Here is a 21,562-nt window from a genome sequence, read left to right as displayed (position 1 = left end):
TAAAAACGGGAACGAGCCACGGGACCAGAGAAAAGCTGAAGTGCGAGGGATCATGGGGCAGGATCACTGACTGGGGCCAGATAGTTTTGAGTACCTCCAAGGATGGAGACACGCAGCCTTTTTGGGAAACCTCACTCATCAATGCTCGCTCACCCTCACAGAGAAAACATGTTTCCTGATGTTCAGTTTAAGTCTTCTCTGTGTGAGCTTGTGCCCATTGCTTCTGTCAGTGGCCCAGCATCTACTGAGGAACTGGCCCTGCAAGCCACAGGCAAATTCTGCATCTCTTCCCCACTTCAAGCCAAGCTGTATTTCTCTAAAGCACATCTGCCTCCTTAACAAACATGGGTGTACCTTTTCTGAATTCACTCCTTAGAGGATTTGCTTATAGCTACAACACATAGTTTTGTAGACTGGGTTTATCCAGTCTTACTTTTGTATATTCCTCAACACTATTTAATGCTATCTTTTTTCATTTTATCCAGTACATTACATTAATTGAGTGTATAGCAATTGGTAGTCTTCCCCCTGAAATGCTAAGAAATTAAAGCACAGGACATGATTAAAAAGAGGGACTAGCTACTGTAGCAATCCTTTGCAGCATCAGTAACTTATTCCACTACAGTTCATGACAGTACAAGAGTGCTATCAAACCTTGTACATGACTGTTCTTTCTGGCCCTTTACACAGTGATGATAGCAAATGCAGGGCATGGGGTGCATTCAGTCTTCTTTCAAATAATAAAAAAAAAATTCTCTCAAAATAATGGCAAATAATGTTTAGGGTTTGATCTAACAAACTTTGCTGACAGAATGATGGCTTGAAGTGAACTGAAACTCTTCATGAAGAAAGTGTGTAGAATGAAATACACTTCACATCCCTCGTGTATTTCCTTGAGCCAAAGACTGGAAAGGATTATAATAAGACATTAAAACCAGCCAACGATCACTATCATACTTTCCTGAGGAATGAAAACTTGTCAGAACTTTAGCATTCAGGGATGGAACCATCATCACTCAATTTAAAGCAAAGCGCTGAGTTTTACAGCTATTTTTACAATTTTCCCAATAACTTGATTTGTAAATAACTATAATCGAATAAAGCACGTTTCATGTAACATCACAGGAACTTATTTTAGAAGAACATAAATCCTTTTTTTCCTCTTTACTGGCTATAAAAGATGCCCAGGGTAGCTTCTATAGGTTCTGACATCTTTTTCAGGTAATCTCATTCAGGTCATGCTCCAAAATGTGTATTTAGTTGCTCGTCATGTTTCTCTGGCCAAATGCCCAAATTTGTCACCTCCCAACATATCCGTGGTGTTTTACAGGTTAACAAGAAGGTGAGCTGCCAAGACAGACAGACACCTCTCTCATATGCTACAGGTAGGCCCACGGGCACTCCATGATGGCAGAGACCTGGACACCTGGTCAGCCTGCAGTACCTCTGCCCCTAAAATCACGCTTTGCATTGTATCCCATTAATAAAGTATATTCAAGTGGTGAGCTTTTCCTGTAAAAAGATGTTACTGTAAAAGATGTTTAGCTGTAAAAAGATGTTACTAAAATACAAAAGCAGTTCTAAAAGTTGTAAAGCAAACAACACTAAAATAAAGTGTAATGGTAGTAGTAATAATAACAATAATAATAATAATTAATGTCTAATATACAAAATCATGTAATTGGCAAAACCCAATAGAATGTGTTGAAATAATTGCTAAAGATATTTTTAAAAGACTTGCTGACTATAGAATTTTCTATCTATGAACACTAAAGCAGACAAAATAACTTCCATCAACATTTGCATAAGATATGGCAGAAAAGTAAATGTCCATTAAACAATAATTCATGACTGCTTTTGAGAAGTTGGATAATAAAAATGAGTTAATGTTCATTACATTTCAGATGAACTACCGGTTACTTTCATAAAAACAGCTGAATAAAACTGAAGAGACATTGAGAATGCAGAGAAAGGCAAAACAACTGTTGGGTGACTTGGAGATATTTACAAAAATATAGATAAACTCTAGAATACATATCCAAAAAAGAGCAACTGATTTGGAACGCCTCTTTCATCTACTTTCACTCACATTTATAAATATTCTTGTGTAAGTACTCCCCTTAGAAGCATCTCTTGTAGAAAAAATAATACCTGCTTAGAAGCCAGGAGGCTTTAAAGCAGTCTACACTCGTTTTCCTTCCAAAACAAGAGAATGAGCACATCCACCACCTCCCCCTAAGCTCTGCCCTCAGCAGAAACTGCAAATCTGCCTGTGACACAGGGCTGTGACAGCATCCTGGACCAAACTAGTGGGGCACTTCATTGGTGACATGCAGCCTCAGTGGGAATTTGGCTGCACCCACAGGTGTGGCTGTCCCGCAGTGCCAGACCCCCGGCATCTCTCAGCCCCTCAGCAGGGAATCTGACCTGGCAGCCACAGCCAGAAGAAATTGATGTTTTTGCTAATATTGCATAGTATACAAAAAACCTGTTACTGTCATTGATAAAGTCAGCCTATACCAAGAAAAGCACTTTAAAACCTCAACACTCTGTAATCAATTACAAATTACCCCAAACAGACACTGGGATATTAGGCACCTATGCAAAAAATAAGTGACAAAACACTGGATCACCATCCCATCCAAGCTTCCTCAATATGCTTCTGTCCTAATTTTATCTCTTTGAAATAAATGTTTAAATGGGAGAATAAAAACAGACACAAAGAACTGAGGTGAAAAATCCATAAATACTCATGGTATCTGGGGAGGCTGTCCTCAGTTTCTAATGATTGTATTATACAGATAATCTAATTGATGGCAATCTAGACACATCCTGAACTGCAGAAAACAAGTTTACTACCCTGATATTGACAACATCCCCCAGCTGTTTTGCTGATTGTTTAAATTTTAACTGATACTCATTGATTTGTGTCACCAGGTAGAAGTGAATACAATTCCTTTAAAGGAACAGCATCCAAATTCACATCTCAATGCTAAATATTAAGACAAAGCAGGAGACTCCCAGGTATGCTACTTCTTTAACATTTTCACAGTTTGCTGAAAGAAACTATGTTGTAGGAATCCAGGTCAAACAGAACAAGGTCAAACATCTTCTATATATGTATGTACTGTCCTAAGGAAATTCTATTTGTAGGGTTGGATTTATTATAAAATATTTTGGTTGCTCATCTAAAGAACTGTGGAAGCAATTGCTTACTAGTTGTGTTCCCTGAAAATTACTAAAAAATTATTTTGTGGCACTGGATATTTGGTGTCAGCCTACTCTAAATACAGCCAGCCAATAATAGGATTCTGAATTTAATATATGTATCTTTCTCTTTTTATATAGCTATCTCATGTGTGGTAATTTAAAAAACAATATGGGAATTAATGTATTCCCCATGTTTTTCCATGTATTTCAGCAAGCTTGCTTCAAGTAAACACAAATTATTAGACTTAAAGTGGGGATGCTTCAGGAAAATAATGATTTGATGAATCTTTCATGAAACCATACCTTTGTCCAAGAAAAAAAGAAAAGGAAAAATTGAATTCCTTCACTTCCCATTTCTACTTCTATGTACTGAATCTAGAGGTCATCATTCCCTGAAGAATGCAATAATTTTTATGGCAATTTTTTTTTATTATTATTGCCTATATTATGGATTAATTCCTAAAGCCTGCTTCAGCTACTGAACACAAGATAAAAGCACACATTGCCATAAAAGAATTCTTGAGCCCTTGTGCAATTTTGGAGAGGATTGTCCAGGGCAGTCACTATGGAAGGGTGATCTAAAGTTTCTGAACACGCTCCCTTAACCTGCAATTAAGGAAGGTGTTCTGGGAATGGGACTGGAAAGGAGTTATTGCCCTTTTCTTTGTCACTTCTTCTGTCAAGCATTGCCCACAGGCTTCTTTTGTTGGCTACAGAAGGGTTTTATTTTGTTCATGATAGTCTTCAGAAAAAACAATTCATCTGCTGAGCTTTTTATGCTGGTTAATTATCTTTAACTTGCACCACATCTATTAGGCATAACATATTAAAATTGTAATTCAAACTCTTAATGACTTCCCACTTATACGAAATCTTTGTGCAATGTGTCACTACAAGAAAGGCAAATTGCTTCCTCTTACACCAGGAGGGAGTTACACCCACACTTCCCACACTGTGTTTTATTTCACCGAGTTTTTGCCTCCTCTCATGCCCTCTGTCTTCACTAATCTAGACAGCCAACATGTCAACAGAGGAGAAATACTTGACAAGGGCCTCAAAAAGAGTTAACTGAATTGTCTCCCACTCAAAAAAATAACCCAGTTTGGAAACCCAGCACTTATCTAATTCTAGGAAGACACAAAAGGAAAAGTAAATACCAGTATTGGTTGGAGGAAATGTTATTCTCCAGCTGAGCTATTATTCAAGCAATTTCCAGTAATTTTTCCAGATTAAGTATCACTGGAATATACAACTGCTATTATTACTGAATTAAACCTTTTTTTTTTCCCTTTGTGTAAAGCTAAAACAATACACTGAAAAGATCCTTAAAAACATGGCTCACTTAGTGTAAAACAGGGTTTATATCTGAAAACTTGTAACATGTAGTAACAAGCTGCTATTGCCTATAATTTGCTGAATGTTAGGACTGTACTCATTCCCTACAGAGACAGCCATGTGCCAACTCCAGCCCAGCACTTTGAAGGGGCAGATTCCAGAAATCTGCAAGGTCCTTCACAAAGTAATGGCTGCTTTTACTAATTCCCATCTTAAAAAAAATTCACTGTTCTTGACTTAGTGTTTTTTTGATTATGATTAAAGAATCATAGAATAGTTGAGAAGGACAGTTAAAAATCATCTAGTCCAATGCTCTCGTGATGAGCAGGGACACCTGGTTGCTCAGAGCCCCATCCAGCCTGACCTTGAATGTTTCCAGGGTTGAGACATCTACCTGTTCCAGTTTTACCACCCTTGTTATAAAAAACCTTTTCCTTATATATTATCTAAACCTAATCTCTTTTGGTTTAAAACCATTTCCCCTTGTCCTATCACAACAGACCTTGCTAAAATCAGTTTGTCCCTGACTCGTCATGGCCTTTGTCATGAACTCCATCCCATGGCAATAGCTCCCATGAAGCACTGACCTTTGCTAGTCTCCTATTCTTCCCAAAGCTTCGTGATATAACAACAATTCCTACATTATTTCTATGTCTAGCAGTTAGATATAAGTTTTCTATATTCTGCTTTATTTAAATCATACATTTTGGATTTTCTGAGCATGCCCTACTAAGCAGTCACAGAGAATGCAGGTCCTGTCTACTTACATGGAAACAGTAAATTTTTCCATTCTCCCTCTTATTTTGGCATTTTCTACTGCAAGGTCAACTCCATCCCAAATATCAAGCTAGGTATACAGTACAGATTTATACTAAAACAGCTTTGCTGACTGACACAGCTGTTCTGGGAGAATTCCCTAGTTGTTAGTGCAAGTGCAGTTAGATCAGCAAAACAGGATTCTCCTAGAACTGCATATTTGGCATGCCCACTTTAGGACTCATTTACTGGTACACAATTCCAGCATTCCCACATGGGAATAGTGGTCCCACTGTTCCCATTGTCTTAACAGTCTCTGCCAATGGGACTCTACCTTTAAGTAATTCAGTATTTGTGGAGATAATTTCAAAGTTTTGCACAATTTCAAAGGATACAGATTTGAAGAGCTGAAAGAAATCACTTTCACTACATCTCTTTCAAAAACCCAACAAATTTCAGTTTTAGGAAAATCAGGAAATTTTAACATAAAAATTGTTTTAAAAGGTAGAAATGGAAAAGTCCTTTTTTTTTTTTTTCTTGGAAACATAGGCTGATTTCAGATGTATAGAGATACCAATTTTAGTTTCTTACACAATATAGTTGGATTGCTTGTCCTGCAGTTGGCATTCTCTTCCATATTAAGCTTTTTTTAATGAACATAAATTAAATCTATAAAAGTAACCCTTTTGCTGTAATTCTAATATTAATCACATGTGAAAGCTGTCTGTTCTTATTTAAATGAAATATATTTAATTTCCTCTCCAATGTTTATGAGAAAACCATAAAACCAAAATAAAGTAAAAATTTTCTGAATAACAAAAGGAATTATTAATGGGCTAGCATGAAGCAACACAGTATAGATAGCTCACAAATAGCTAAGAGGTTGAAGATAGAACCTCTACACTGCTGACTATTTCTGTTTTGATTAAGATAATTTCACATCTTTATGATTACAAGGAGATCTGCAAACCACAAGGTGTCTTTGAGCTTGGCAAAAACGTATTACTTCATAATGCTTAATCAGGGAGAGAAACCAAGAGCACAGAAATAAAAAGCTACAATTTTTTCTGAGGAAAGTGTTGAGAAAAAAACCCATAGGAAAAAATATCAAGCACTTTTAAAAACTAAAGACAAGTGGTGGCGTTTTGTTTGATTTGGTTAGGGTTTTCTTGTTATAAATGCATACTTTCTATCTGCTTCCTCTGTTTTGATCCAAATTCACCTTTTTGTCTCTGAGAGTGACCTTTATAATTCATCAGACCCATCAGCTTAGAAATAATCTGTATTTATTCATTTATATGCTCAAATTATATTATTGCAGCTGCCTGTGTAGTCCACTGAAAGTTTTCAGAATGTCTTAGAAGAGGACAGTGTAATTAGTCTCAGACACTCTAATTTCATGAAACATGATTTGTTTCCCTGATAATTCCATCTTCAGTAGAGTTGGGACAAAAGCAGTACAGAACTATTGGCACTGGAGTGGTCTGTGGAGCACAGTGTCCTGAACCACTGTTGGTGCTGCAGTCTGCTGATGTTACTTAAGAGGATACACTGCAGAAAGGCACTCCATGATCTTTATGTTTGTATTCTGCCAGAAAAAAAATACAAAGAGCATCCTGCTGAGATGAAATGTGTTTTGCAAACATGTAAAATCGTGAACATGTGAACAGGGTGGAAAGCAATGTGTGTACCTGTTACATAATGTTCTCTGCACTCAAGAACAGCAGTGTCTATAGAGAACACAGTTTCCCAAGGACAGTGCAGGTCCAGTTCAATATGTTTGCCTTTTAAGAGTAATATGTCATCAAGTGTCAAAGGCCTTCGTGAGTCCAAATGTCAGTGTTGAAGAGACATGTGTCTTGCAAGTCAGTCAGGTAATTTTGAAATACCCTTTAGAAGGTTAATATATATTAAGCTGGTGTGATTTTGCAAAGTTCTGTGTCTATTAGGTTATCTGTTTTCTTGAGACCACAGATTAGATTCATTGAAAACACTGTGTGCCAGAGTCCTGTGCATTATTTCAGTGCAGAACAACCAAACAGGGTTTTCTGAGGCTTCTTATGCTTTGCAGAGCACTGCAGAGACTTTCCACACCTATTTTGTAAATCCTGCTCTTTCAAACTGCCTGCACTGTGTAGCCCACAGGTAACCAGCTCCATCCATTAGCCAGTCTGGCTCCCAGGCTGGCTGTAGCCATCCTATGGTTACATCTATAACCTTATGGTTACTATCCATAGCTGGTAGAGTGGAGGCTCTGAATGCCTCAGAGTGCCAGAATGTCAGTGAAAGCTATGCCATTTTAATGAGGTCAGAATTTCCCTTCCTATGGCTGCAAATATATAGGGTGTGAATACTTTAAATCTTAACGAGGATTTTACAAAGGGACCATATTCACTAATGAAACACCTTAATTTTAATGGTCAGCACTAAACTCACTGACTAGAATCTCAGTCAGTTGGTGGGCACCAGAATCTATCCAGAAATAACAATAAAAAATATTTTCCAAGCAAAGTTTAAACATATTTTTATCTGCTGATGTCATGTTTATCTGACAAAAATCACAGATTTCAGTTTTATTTTGTAAGTTTTCACACTGCTTGGAATTCTGGCAGAGGAATGCGTGCTGTTGTCATTAAACGTCTCTCATTTCCATGGTGTTTTAGTCATAGCAGTGTCTCTTCAGACATGCTCACACAATCTATGAATCCCAAAATGCCACTACTAATGAGCTAATGAAAAACAATTTTATTTTTCTCTTTCATTTGTTTATATCTGGTAATCCACAGCTATGTCTACATGAGCAAATACAATACCAAGACACATTCTGATGCATGGAATGTGTTGAGTTGGAAGGGACCCTAAAAATTATCTGGTTCCAACCCCCCTGCTACGGGCAAGGACACCTTTCACTAGACCACATTGCTTCAAGCCCCATCCAGCCTGGCCTTGAACACTTCCAGAGGTGGGGCATCCTCTCAGCTTGTCTGGGCAGCCTGTTCTACTGCCTCACCACACTCTGAGTAAAGAATTTCTTCCTAATATCTAATCTAAACCTTCCATCTTTCAATTTAAACCCATTGCCTTTTGTCCTATCACTACATGCCCTTGTGAAAAGTCGTTCTCCAGCTTTTTTGTAGACCCCCTTTTGGGTACTGGAAGTCTTCTATTAGGAACTAGATCATTTTACTGCTACATTTTCAAAAGAGTCTGTAGCACAGTATTAGCTTAAAGTAGAGCTCCTCCAAAGATGTTCTGATTCAAGAGTTCAAATAGGCCAGAAAACACATCCAAAGTCTATTTTGGTGTATCACAACACGGATTTGCATAACTGTGCCAAATGGACTCAGTGCCAGGGGACCACCCTGTGTGGTTTAACACTGTCATATGGTAGAACCTTCTCTCAAGTATGCCACTGCTACAGATTTAAAACTGCCAGGCAGGATTTGAATTGCAGATGTAAAATATGAAGTTACCTTGCAAACAACTTATTTGGCCCCAGAGTCACTGTGCTGCAAATAACATTTCCTCAGCTGCTTGAAAGCCAGTTAGCCATACTATCACCATTAATGAGTTTTTTATTTCATTTATATTAATGAGTTCAAATGGGATTTGAAACACCACATATGGAGGCTTAATGTGCGTGCATGACCTGGAACTCTTAGAAACCTTTAATTCACATAGGATTACATGTAAGGCCACACTGGATATCATTTCATAATCTAGAATTTCAGGACTGAGAGTAACAGATAGAAAGCAGTAAAATTTCATTGACTAAGATTCTACTACTAGTTACTATTGTTACTAGTGCACTAGCTAATACTGATTACACACCAGGTGTGCTGATACAAATTTGGCTCAATGTATTTGGTGTATCCTACAAAATAATGAAAAACTTAAGCTTCTTTATTTATGCTGACCTTTAAGGAAAAAAATTTACTTCTCCAGCTGGTAAAATGTCCCATCTAAGATGGTCTAATTATATCATACTTTCCAAAGATCCCTGAGATATGAGGTTCATTATTTTCCATGTATAATTTAGGCTGTCACCTAAAGAATAAATAACTGAAAATGAAAAGGTGAGAGGTATATCCTCGATGTCAACCTCAAGATAATTTGTTCATCTGCAAAACCACTTATGAGCATGGGTCTGTGAATAATTTTCACACTTTTGATTAGTTTTGCCAGGATTATACAATACTTTCTATTTGTATTTCAGAATCTGGCTACTTTTTGCTGCACATTTAGTTAATTATAAGGCTAGAAGAGCAAGAAAGCTTGGACCTGAATATAGAAAACACTGTATGAACTCATAATTTGAGGTTGTTTTTTTTTTTCTAAAACAGTTTGCAATCTTAATGGTACAGCAGATAAAAACTTCAGGCTGCAGCATAGAAAGAAATGGCACCAAATTTACACTACCCCCAGTAAATCAGCAGCAAAAACTTCCTGCCATCTGGATAATCTCCATCAGCATAGAATATTTCAAATGTACTAGCAAATAACATCCTACAAATCTTTTCATATGTTTCTATATTAAGAGAGAATTTGTATCAACTTCCTTTTCACTAGTGTTATTTCAGATTGGTGTATTATGATTCTGATGAGTTCCACTGGGGATTATGATTTCCTCAGTGGAATGGATACCAAAATGTGTGCCTCTATCTCCTTGTATTAGCTTTTTTAAATAAAAAGCAGCACCAGTATAATTCCAAAAATTCTATTATTTTTCAAGGCTCACAACAGTCCCCATTGCTAGTGGTAAGTGACTCATCTAAGGACAAAGGTGTTGCTCTGGTTTAGAGAAGGAAGGAGTCTCTTAGCTAAACAGAAAGGGAAAAAAAACAACCCCCAATGGTTCATGCTGAGTGACATAATATGTTTAATTTCACAGCACAATGGACCCAGTATTTTAGCCCCAACTCAGGTACTGGAAATTACATCAGTGCTGGGTCTGGCCAGGCTAAATAGTTTTGCAGAATATGTCTCTTTTTTGCCTGGAGTTAGCTCAGGTATTTGCAACCCTGCTGTGCTGTGTGGCCATGATGCACACCAAGAGTCATCTCATTTCACTTCTGCGTACTAAAACTAGGAGTCTAGTTTAAACCAGCTGCCTAGGCTGCCCCTGTAGTCAATGGACAAAAATTTGAAACAATGTGACTGCAATGCCGGAGTACCAACTATAGCAAATGAATGAATTTTCTGCCCCAGAGGAGTTCCCAGCCAATGCTAACTGAAAATAGAAAGCCTATGGACTCCAATAGGAACTACGCATATCCACAAAAATATCAGACCAAAACCTAGAAGATGACAGAACCCCAAAGAACTGACTCAGCTGGTGGCTGTCAGCTATGTAAAAGGGTTTCTCAAACCTTCTTGGACTAGTAAAGACACGTCAGGATTTGAATTTGAGTGCACAGTGGTACTAAACAACTTCTTCTGACTCACCCACCCAGAAGCCCAGGGACCAATTTACAGATAGATGAAATAGGCAGGTCACCTGCAGCCCCCAGTCCAGACTGTGGCTGCTCCTTTGCAGTACACACTTGTCTGTCTGTCTATATGCACATGCATATATTCATACATAAAGAAATGTTATATTGTGTTTATTCCCACCCTCTTGTGTCTTGTATCATATTTTGTACAGGAAAAAATTGCAGGAGTTGATGCTGGACTGATAAAAGCAATCAGGGTAGCAACCCAGCTGTTCGGCATATCTCACAAACAATGTATATTTAATTTGAAATATTCTTATATATAAATGATATATGAAAATTAATGCCCAAATAACCAACATAACTAAGTTTTTATCAAAGAAAAATGTACATTTGTCACATCTTTCTCTATAAATTTCAGCAAAATAGTACATAAGTTATTTCACACAGGAGCTGAGAAATTTTCCTCACACTTCTTTTGGAGTAATCTTTCAGGAACTCTGGGTTCTCAGAACACTAAAAATCAAGCCAATAATTCTTTGCTTATTTCTTCCCTTTTACCCTGCTTCTTTTGTTTCAGAAACAAAACAAAAAGATACACATTTTGTTAATTAAAATTCCTTTTTTTTTTCTGTATGAATACTAGCTATTGTTACTTTCTAAAATAATCCTTTGTGGATTTAACAAATGTCAGGATTCTGCACCAGCATTCTTGTTTAGAGGGGTCCTCAAAATTCAATTAGAATAGAAGCAACCCACTAAGTTGAGCAAATGAGTTATTTGAATACTTTTTTTTACATCTGCCTATTATGTAGTGCATCAAAAATAGTTGAATCTTTATTTTACAATGCAAGTCTTTAGTTAATGTTTAAATAAGGTTTAGTTAATAAACTTTAAATTTTCTCTATAGCTACCCTTATTCAGTCTCTCCATGTTTAATAATATTAATATCTTTGTGTTTAGTTTAGGGAATATCTTTAGATTCAGGGTCATTTAATACACAGATGAGTTCAGTTCTGTATGCATGAAAAGAGAGGAAGAATGTTCTCCAAGAATGAATGTGACAAATGAGCATACGAGAACATTTTTTTCCTGTAAATATTTAGAGAATGTTTTAAATTTTAATTTAAACCTTATTTTACTCTATGAAAGGTCATATATAGCAGAAAGGTAGAGACTGCACAGCTAAACTCTTGGTGCCAATGTCTACTAAAGACACCTCCTGTCTTTGCTTATACCCATGCAAATATGTAGCTACTCCATCAACCTCTCTAGATTATCATTAAATATGAACTTTCATAAAAGTGTGTCAGGTAAGCACAACAATCACAATCAACAGCACTGAGTTATTTGATTTAAAACAATTTATAATTAAGCTAAGATCATAGTTAGAATATTGTTTGTAGGAGAAATAAATTATTGAGCAGTAGTAAAGACAAAAAGCTTAATGAAATGTTATGGTCTTTTACTGGGATGATGAAAACCAGCTTTGATATGAGCTACTTAAACTTTTGCCAAAAAACAGCCAAAATTTACAACAGATGAAGACTTCAGAGTGAAGAAAGAGATGTTACTTTAAAGACCTGAATCTACCATGCTGGATAAGTCACACAAACTTCTGGTTTCCAACATCCACACAGTCTAGCAATCAGACTGCTTTTTTCAAGTCCCAGACCAGAGGAAAATATGAACAAAACCTAAGAAAATAAAAATGGCCACATAAGGAAAAAAACAAAGATCCAATTATTCAGTATCCTCTGTCAGCATGGCTAATACAAATGCCTAAGAAACATATGTAAGAGAAGTATAGGAAGGAACACCTTTATTTTGCTGGTTGCTGGTTTAAGGGCTGAGTTAGATCTTTTAGAGTTTAATTGCCATTGCTAGATCAATACCAACTCATTTTATCTAATCTCTTTTTGAGCCAGTATACACATCAGGTCCATGCAGTATCCTGTAGCATGGGTCCCTTAGTCTGAATTTGTACTGTGAAGTACTTGCTCTTGCTTGTTTGCCTGGTAATTGCCTGCAATGCCCTAGTTCTTGCATTGTGGGGAAAATCAACAAATCATTCTGTAGTCACATTTTTCACAGTATTCCTGACTTCACAGGCCTCAAACATCATCTTAAGTCGTTTTTTTTCTGGACTGAAAAAATCCTGTTCCACATTCTTCATCATCCCTGCTGCAATCTCTTCCTACTTGCTTTAGCTCTGTGTCCTTTCTGAGGCTGTGGGGCCATTAGAGGTGCATACATCAGAATAATGATTGTTTTCAGTGCTACTTTGTTACATTATTTTCCTAACAATAGTAGCTTCATATTTTGGGGGAAAGAAAGTCCATAGGAATTTGATTGTGGAGACAAAACAGAGGGGAAAAAACATTAAACCACATCTTCAGTTTGAGATGACTAAATAAGAAGTGAACTCTTAATTTTTTAACAACTTCTAAGCTGTAAAGAATGATGAAAATATTTCTTTTCTATTTTGGAAAACCTTGACACATAAAAATCTGTGTTCAGACAGTGAGAAAGTCTGAGTACTTGAACTCAGGGACCTCTTTGAGCATATAGTATTTGACTCAGGTACTATCCTTGCTTTGTGTTGTATCCAGCATGACTGAAGTGTATCAGATAATCCCATTTCAAGTTCATGTGTAATTGACATCCATAAAATTATAAAATTGGACGATTTTAAAAAATGAAACTGTAACAAAAAATGGGAAACTTTTTTTTGCCTTCCTAAGTAGGGAAGTATTTTACTAGTAGAATATGTAAATCGAATTTTGTGATGGGATTAAGGAAAATTAGTCGCCAAGATGTTAGCAAACAGCTAAAGAGATCTGTCAGAGGAAACCAGCAGTCATGTCTGGAGAGAGAACTTAAATGTTAGTTGATGATCATAAATAAGTGAATGATAAAACAAAAGCAACTGCTTCCTAGGGCACACTCCAAGAAATGACAAAGATCTATATGGAAACTGGAAAACACTCTAAAACACAGGAAAGCACCTCAATCTCGTGGTTTTACATACATTGTGCAATTAATTTCTACATGAGACTGGGAGAAATCACTGATCCTCACTGCCAAATTTCAGTTGGAAGGGGAAAAAACATCGCATTCATGCATTTCAGGATAGATAGATAAAAATGAATTAAAACAATGATTGTAGCCAGCTACCCAGAAAATCTGTGGCTCAAATAACATAAAGGAACCTGTAGACAAAAACCCTAATGCCTGCAGAGGGAAGGTGATCCTAGTGAAAGTCTGCAGGGACATAAAGTCTGAATAGCCATTTACTAGTTCTTCACCCTAGAAAAAGGGTTTTTGATATAGGCAAGTACATGACATTTGGAAGACAGATAATTGGTGCAGTAGTTTCCATTTCAAATTCAATATGTCCAAGGATGAGATTTCTCATAGAAGAGAAACAATTTAATTTAAAACAGAAAAAGTTAACTGTGAAACAAAACTTCAGCAATCAGATGAAGACTGGGAACATTTGAGAACATTGGAGAAATTTGCAACAATTGCAGGGGAAAATAGACTGAGGACACTGCTGAAGGCAGCTTCAGAGAATTGTGCTGGGAGGGTTACCTTGTGAGATTTGAAGAGCCATTGAAGAGTTCAGAATTTATCCTTTAGGCCTGGGTGAAATGAGCAGAGAATTGTACCTATCTTTATTACAGAGAACAGAGGCTTTGGTTATATTTTAGACTCTCAACCAAATTCCCAGATAACACACATAACTGACATTATAGGAAATTTGGCCTTTTTTTAGCTGCTTAAGGCACCAAGTAATGTGGTCATTCCTTTCCCACTGCCCTGAGTGCCTGGTCCATGCTCCCTGAGGTGCAGGGAGGCAGGTCCTTTCAGCTGGTACCCTGACCAGCGCTGCCTGCCAGCTGAGGCAAGCTCCTGGGACAGAGATCCAGCTCCTACACTTTAAATCATGACCTCCAGTCACTTTGAGGCAGTAAAAGAGGGAGTCTTTGCTCAGCAACTGAGGTTTAGAAGTTCTGACACCAACCTTTTTTTTTCTGCAACGCTTTTGCAGGTATCCTGCTCGTGGCAAAAGGCTTGGAATTACATGATTTTTAAGGTGTCTTCCAAGCCAAACTATTCTATCATCCCATGATTTTACGATTTTTTGTTAATCAGACTAATATTTTCTTTTGTTTGCTTGTGCTTTCTTGCTATGGTCCTACATATTGGCATCATATCCAAGGTTATTGCTAGAAGGCTGTTTTACCTGCCCATGAAGCCTGTTTTATAAAATGGCATCATATCTTTGATTCACAGTTTTAACTCAAGCACACAAATTATCACACAAAATCTACCTAAACACTTTTAAATTAGGAAGACTTAGGCATTTTGTGTCATGGCTACCTCAAGAACTACCTCCTCCTTTTGTAATTACTCTACTATAGAGTGTCAGCTGTACCTAATCTATCAAACAAAAAAGGTGTTAACAGGTTAGTTTTAGAAAAGGATTCTTCACTTTCCACCATATTTCTGATTAGAGATCAGGAATCACTAAATTTTAGGGGAGTCTGTGAACCTTTCCTTCTTCCTTAGGATTTAAATTTTAGAAACAACACTATGTGAAAAGAATCCTTTAAGAAAATGTAAGAAATTTGTGGAAGATCATAGTATTAAATAATGTTTGGTCTATGAGCTACTGTATTTATAAATTAACTATTTCATTAAAGAGGATCCTTTAGCCTCAGGTTATATTGGGTTCATTTTGAATAAAAAATCTGAGTACTTTGATTGGGCACTGGAGGGGATGTCAGTCCAAAACAGGTCTGGAAAGGACTTCTTGGGTCATTGGAGCTGCAGGATTTGGAATCCATGAGGTTTGAGAAGATTTAGCATTTGCATGTGGCAAATGCTGGTTTTCAATTGTTGTTTTTCAATCTCTCATCAAGATGCATTAAATGTTTTGTGCCACCTGCCCTGTTCTCCTTGTACTTCCACAGAAGTGCCAAAGCTGCATTAAGCCTCAAGGTCTGTTGCTTTGCCACAGTCCTGTTTAGGAAGATTAACTAGTGAGAATATAGGAGGAAACAGTCAAATGTAGATTAATTGGGGTAAGAAATAATGATGCTGAGGTAAAATAATATTAGCATCATAAGTGCTGAATATGATGAATCTGGGTAAACAGCCATACGAAAATTAGATTAACAGATTTCTAAAAGAGCTTTGGAGTTCAATAGCAAGGAACACATCTGTTCTTCCTTGCAAGTGAAATACTTTTAGAAACCTTTTCTTTAAAAATCTGCACTCACATTCATTCATTATTTAACATTTTATTAAATACTTCTGCAAAATCAAAAGATAATGTACGTGCTCTGAATGTCTAAATGATGAATTTAAGAGTGTAATGAAGTTACACTCCTGTTCCTTTTATGGTTCTCTCTACTGACAATTTATTTCCAGAACAAATAAAAGTAACATTGTAATTAATGATCCTTTTATGCTAACAGTTTTGGTATTGTATTAAAAATATTTTAAAAGGAACACATGGCATTCACTGGCATAAACACTGGTGAAATTGCTCCAGTCTGCTTACGCCTGCTTCTCCACTGAAAAAATTTTCCATCAGTCTGTCTATATTATATTTCTATTTCTGCAAGTTATCACTTTTATGAGCAAATACAGTATTGTTTGACAAAATAGGAGGAGACAGAAAAGTCCTGATCTACATTATTAAGATCATATTATGTAATTAATTTCCATGAAACTTGTTAATTCTAATTCAATACGACCAGATGAAGTAAAATACAGTTATGTTCAGAAAAGTATCAAAATATTGTGTGTTAATAGCTGGGATACAATTCAAAAGGAGTGTGTTTTTCTGGCATTAAAGACAAAAGGAGGTGTAAAATAAGAGTGTTTGGAAATAAGTTTACTGGCATAGTCTTAGTGCTCATCAGATGATATGAATGAAGGTTCAACATTCATTCAGGAAGTGGGAAGAGCACCAAGTGTGCAGCAGACCACATTTCTGTCAAATCAGCCAGGGAGCCAATGACATAACAGGTGCAGGTTGGGCACAAGAATTTTAGGCACTCAGTACACTCTACACATCAACCATACATGGGGCTAATCTTCTAATAAAAGTTAATTCCACTGAGCTCTACTCTGTCTAACAAGCTTATATTAATTTCTCCATCACTGAATGAGTATCCCCCCAAAATTTATTTTTTGCATGTTCACCTTACCTCTCTTGTTGAACTACAATAATCTAAATATTTTTTACCATGAGGGATAGTGGTGTACATATATATGTAAACACAGTGAGTGAGAGAGAGAACAATCATCTTCTCTTCCCACAATAAATATTCTTCATTTCCCCTCTTTTTTTTTTTTTAATGGACACAAAACACTTTGTTCACACACTCTATTATTTTCTATCCACTGAACAACCATGTAACCTAAACCTGAGAGCCTAAAACTGTAAAAGAGAGATTTTTACCTAAAATAGAGATCATTTACCTAGTTTATAAATATGCAATGCTATATTTTATAATGCAGGAAAGACATTTACTCAAAAATTATGTATAAATAAGTATTGATAATATGGTCCTTGCCATGGTCTACCCACAGTTGTGAACATAATTTTTTAGTTTTTCTTCAATCTAAATGCTATCTGTGCATCTAGCTTAGCTATGAGAGTGAAAGGGAAAAAAAAAGTACCTTGATGAGGAACAAAACTCAGGACAAGAGGATGAATCATGAGGGATGTTAAAATTCAGGACACTGAATTTAACTGAGGTTAAATTTATGGACATAAAAAGGGAAAAAGTCTGTCAGAGAAGTAGGCAGGGAAAATAATTTTTAACTACGAAGTATATGAGGGTTTGCTGACAGACAGGAGAAATCAAAGCATGCTGGACTGCAGGACAGGGCTGTGTATACAGCACAGAACTCTACAGCACAACAATAGAACTTGACTACTGCTGGGAAACTGTTATTTTAAAATCGTGTTTGCCTTAAAAAAATTCAATGTTTGTAATTTTCTCTACAGGAAGGCCAAAACAAATCTCTTTTTGCCCAAAATCAAGTCATTCCTGTGTCTGTCATATTCCATCCTAGTAAAAATAAGTACTCTGCGCTCATGAAGCTAAGCAAGGATCTACAATTAAGTCCTGAAGAAAGTAAGAGGAAAAAACAGCTCCAGGAATAATCAGTGGTGAAGTCTTTAATTTAATTAAATTTAATTCAATTAAATTTAATTTCAGTCATTCTTTCAATTGATCTTCTTTCTGCTTAGGGCTTTGGCTTTTGCAAAACAAAGCTTTGGTGTGTTTTGAATCTTGTAAAGAGTGGGTGGAAGTAATAGTCACCATTAAGAAATCATTTCCATGCCTTCATGTAAACCTCACTCTTCTTTCTTGGAGCACTTCCATGGCTTATTTCACTCATGACTGTGATTATTAAATTTTGCACATGAATTGCATATGGAGAGGGATCTGTAGATGGTCCCTGAAGCTGTGTCTTGACAGATCAGAAGGAAAAAATCCCATACCCTTTTAATGCCAGTTTATTTCAACAATCAGAAATGAAACTCTTGCTTGGCTTCCAGAGAAAGCGTAAGCATAGGCACTGTTACATGGTGACTTTGTCATCATGTCTCAGTTTGGAAGATGGGAGTGGAGTTCAGTTAGAATAATATCTATCACATATATAGAATATATCACTTTTCATCAAGAGAATTGCAGAAAGAGAAATCTCTTAATCCAGCTACCTACTACTGATGCCAGAGCCAGCTTGTACAGCTTCTCAGGAAGCCCATTCAGGAAAGGAGGAAAAATTCTATTAGTTTCTGTATGCTGGACAAATTGCATTTTTAAAAAGAACTCAGCCATTCTACAATATGTTAGGAAAACATTTATTTACTGTCTTCACTTATATACATTTGGCTTTAAATCTGGTTGAGAGCCCATAGTCCCTCAGAAAGACACTGTAATCCATGCATCCATGACCAAGCACCCATCTCACACATTCAAGTGGCAATTCTCAGCCCAGAAGTAAAAAGTGATGGTGACAGTGAGAAAAGCTCCATTTCAGGACTGAAGTATGCCACCAACATTGGTTATCCTGTCCTGATGCACCAAGAACCCAGCAGTGCCCAGTGCTGCAGCCAGGCAAGGTCACTGCAGCTGCCCAGAACAAAAGCTGCCCCCGGAAAAGGTTCTCCCACAGATACCTGTCTGCCTATGTGGACCTTCTCCTCCTCTTACTAACTTTTCAACCTATGAAACATTTTTATTTTCATTGCATGGTAGATAGAGGTGTTAACTTTCCGGGGGTTTAATGAAACCAAGGAGCCCGAGCTGAGGCTGGACTGTGCCAGTCACCATTTGCACAGCTTGTGTCCCACAGGAGGGATGTGGGAGGGAGGTGAGACACCTCCATGGATGTAGGAGGTTTGAACAAACCAAAATCTCTGCCAAGTCAGAGATGTGATATGCTGAATAAGAGATGTCGTATTGTTGTTCCAATGAGAGATGAAGCCTCCAATGGTCCTAATATTTGTAGAAAAAATTAAGTTAGAAAAACATAAAAAAACTTAAAATATGTACACAGAGAATACATATATGTGTATTTATTACAAATCCAGGACAGAAGTGTGTACCACTCGAACACATTTAAGTCAGTTATGCTTTGAGACTGCCAAATTTTGAGAATCTAATTTTTTTTCAAAGAATCAATAATTTTCTATTTTTCTTTAAAAATTAAAAGAGATATTTCAAAGAAGCACCTCAGAGGCATCCTAAGGTAACACAAAAATCTAGATGAACTTTTAAATAAAAATAAAAAGATAATTTAACACAGCTGTCTTATGTTTTTTAATGTTTGAGGATAGCTTTGTGAAACTATAACCTCATTTTTGTGTCCCCAACAAAGCAGTTATTTCCAATTACTATTTTTGCTTATTAGAAACAATAACGTTTTTTATTATTAAATTTATTTTAATATTAATTACTTAAGAATGAATATTAAAATCAACAGAGGATACATGAACCATAAATATTTACTGATCCCAAACAAGAGCAGAAAGCTAATTAAGTCCTACAAGGAATGGGGAAGAAGAAAGTGTAATACTGAGGAAAGAAAGGGAGTTGCTCTCTGAGTTGCTCATGTACTCTGCTTTCTCAGGATTGCCCGTGTCACTCCAAGCAGTCCTACACAATTCTCCTTCACAAAAGCTTTTCTCTTTTGCTATAATTTTTCCCAGCTGCTAGTCTTCCTCTAACTGTCTTGTTCCTGATTCCCACACTCTAATGTGCAGCCAGAGTCATGCTGTCATTTAGTCCCCTCCGTGTGTGCCGCCTTCTCCCTCTTTCACTGATATAATTGCTGAATTTCTCCATACTCCACTTCCCTCACCTCTTGACTTTCTCTCACAATAAAGTCTGCATTGCTGGCCCCTGCTGTGGTTCATCCTCATCAATCACTTCTGCTCTCAGACTGAAGCTCGTCTTTGTTGAAAGTCTTCTCAACAGGCTCCTGCTGCCAGCCACCGACCCTGAGCCCTTCATCCTGGACCTGCACGCTTTTACTAAGCACATATACCTTCCTTTGATGCCAGTATTATCCTACGATATTAGTGACTTACATTTATACTGATTTAAGACCCACGTCTTAAAGACCTGTTTTCACAGAACAGAAAAGTTTCTTCTCAGTATTTTTAAAGTATTTTTTTCTAAAATCTAGAAAATTCCTAGGAGGTCACTTTTCGTATCTGATATCATGTCAAGGATACTTACTTTTGGTGATATCCAAATTCTCTGCTGAAAACGAAAAAGCAACCAAATATGTTCACACCTTTAGTGTTTAGACACTGGACAGACATGCCATAACTCAGGATGAGAGATAGAGAAAAAGCAGGAATTAATGGGCTGAAGGTGGAACTGGAGAACACAGTTAACTCTGCTGAAGGTAAGGAACTTAAATTTGCTGAAAATGGCTAACTAACTGCCTACAAAGTTTTCATTTTCATATGGTGAAATGGTGATATGCCAAAAATTTAAATGGAAAATAATTCAAAGATTTTAATTAGTTTTACCTGTGTGATCACTGACTGTGATTTTGACCACTTCTATCCTGTCCACACTTACATATATATATATATATATATGTGTGTGTGTGTGTGTGTGTGTGTGTGTAAAAGAAAATAATTAGGAAACACAAAGCTGTAAGTCAGAATAACAAATGTGGAAATAGAGGCTGCAATAGGATTTATATGTAGGTACTTATTATTTGTTCTGCCATCTACCTTATCCTCCTCAAATTAATTATTTTTGTGGTCTACTTATTCATATGTAGATGAAATTAACCAAGGCATTATAAAATTGTAGGGAGTTATGGACAGTGCACACAGACAAATAAATCCTCCATCCACCCCATGTAGGGGTGACTGCACAAAACTAATTTTTTCAGGCTGTTTAAAGTACAAGAGACTGTGATCATTTTATTTATCCTTACAGATATAACCTTAAATAATCATAAGACTGAGAGCTTTAGAGACCTTTCCAGAAGGAAGTCTTCAGGTTCCTTTCTACCTATACTATGTACCTTCAAATGCCAATGAGTACAGGATGACACTAAGGCCAAATCAAATGACAAAAAATTTTCCTTCTTAATGCTGACAATATTAGAATATGCAACTTGGACAAAACTGGCACATGTTTAGATTCCTATCCCCACTGAGAAAAGACAAGCATGGTTGTAAAATCCAGGATCCAGCTTTAACCATCCGAAATAATTAATTTCAAAATTGCAAAGAATTCTTTTCCCAGTAGGGTTCTGTTCAACAATTC

The 21,562-nt window shown here is 36.7% G+C and overlaps 1 protein-coding gene across 37 annotated transcripts in view; it reads right to left on the bottom strand.

The window, feature by feature from the left end:
* Positions 1–21,562, bottom strand: part of RIMS2 (regulating synaptic membrane exocytosis 2) — a 447,907-nt gene that overhangs the window by 20,893 nt on the left and 405,452 nt on the right. The window lies entirely within an intron of this gene.

This window comes from Poecile atricapillus, chromosome 2 (assembly GCF_030490865.1).
Source record: "Poecile atricapillus isolate bPoeAtr1 chromosome 2, bPoeAtr1.hap1, whole genome shotgun sequence".
Classification (NCBI taxonomy): Eukaryota; Metazoa; Chordata; class Aves; order Passeriformes; family Paridae; genus Poecile; species Poecile atricapillus.
This window is presented reverse-complemented; position numbering and strand designations above follow the sequence as displayed.